Consider the following 1,640-nt stretch of genomic DNA (forward strand, 5'->3'; position numbering starts at 1 on the left):
GATCATGACAGCCCAGCATTTTACTTAGTAAGATTGTTGAAATTTCAAGAAACTTACCAAGTAAAATTTTCTTACTCAATTGGCAAAAATTTTTGACTTAATTTGAGTCAAATTTTCAGGTTAACAAGACAAATAATCTTACACAATCTGAAAACAAGATTATTATTCTTACACAATCAGTTCTTGTTTAGTAAATCAGTCTCAAAACAAGATCAAAGAAACTTTTTGGCTGATATAAGATTTTAAAACTTGGTAAGATGGACAGTTTTTTGCAGTGCAGAAACATCACACGGTTCTGTCCCTTCTGAACAGTGCATGTGGCAGATAGTGAGACACTAGGGAACCGCATGCAAACACTTAAGATATGCTTTGTGTATTTTTTGTGCATGTGTGTGTGTGTACAATATCAGTCAAGGAGCACAATCCTGCATGACAACCTGGATGTCTTTTAAATTCAGTCAAAACGTACTTCTGATCAAGTTTTGTGACAGAAAGATGAAGCAAGCATGTTAGATTATTAATCTTGTTAGCTTGAAAAGTTTCCTTATTTCAAGAAGACTTATCAAATGCAGTTGTCTTACTGCACTGKCAGATTATTTCACTTTRTTTGAGAAGATTCAGACTATWAYCTAGTAGTTTTTTAACTTATTTGTAGCTGGCTAATTTATGCAGTGAAACTTAATAATACCCCTAACTCAGCATGGGTGACACAATTGTCCATTTTAATCAAAACAAATAAAGAGGTTGAAATTGTTTAAAAAAATTAATTTTGGATTGCATTTTTTAAATTGTTTTTAGTCATATGGAAGGTGCAAACACTGAAAAAACAAACATAACAAAAAGTTGTTAAAGCCACTCAGAGCAGTGTGGTTGGGCYACACACCTAATATTTTTTGAGACATACTTGAAGCTTTCTAGTTGAAGAATTTTTACAGACTCATAAACATTTTACCATCTTTTTTGATGTACTCRTGCTCAGTCTTAAGCACTCATATATTGCTCGTCTTGTGGTTATACATGGGTAACGTTTCAAAAGCTGCAAAACACATTTTTTCCTAGTAAACGTGTGGTTTGGATTTGAGTTAGTTTGAACATCTCAAGCTGCAGATGAGCTCCAGTTGTCCAGCAGGATTATCAGACAGGGAAGATATATAGTGCTATAAAGAATAAACAAAAACATACATTTATATAACATCATGTTTTAAATGTAAAATGGAGCCCTATGTAGACAGATACTTCATTTTTTAAAAACGTTTCTGCCTTTCTACACATTTTTGCATCAAATCTTCACCTGTTGCTCAGGTGGATGAGACTCACGATGCTGCAAAAACTGTCCATCTTACCAAGTTTTAAAATCTTTTATCAGCCAAAAAGTCTCTTTGATCTTGTTTTGAGACTGATTTACTAAACAAGAACTGATTGTGTAAGAATAATGATCTTGTTTTCAGAATGTGTAAGATTATTTGTCTTGTTAGTCTGAGAATTTGACTCAAATGAAGTCAAAAATTTCTGCCAATGGAGTAAGAAAATTTTACTTGGTAAGATTCTTGAAATACTTGATTTGACTCAATTTTTTTTTATTTCAACAATAATCATAGCGCCTCTAGTGTTTAGACATGGAACTGCATCCAGCGATGCTG

At 32.9% G+C, this 1,640-nt stretch overlaps 1 protein-coding gene across 1 annotated transcript in view; it reads right to left on the reverse strand.

The window, feature by feature from the left end:
- The window catches only part of LOC106534096 (transcription factor SOX-17), a gene marked incomplete at its 3' end in the record, with an annotated part of 6,275 nt that overhangs the window by 3,339 nt on the left and 1,296 nt on the right, over positions 1–1,640 (reverse strand).

Source organism: Austrofundulus limnaeus, unplaced genomic scaffold (genome assembly GCF_001266775.1).
Source record: "Austrofundulus limnaeus strain Quisiro unplaced genomic scaffold, Austrofundulus_limnaeus-1.0 Scaffold1090, whole genome shotgun sequence".
Lineage (NCBI taxonomy): Eukaryota > Metazoa > Chordata > Actinopteri > Cyprinodontiformes > Rivulidae > Austrofundulus > Austrofundulus limnaeus.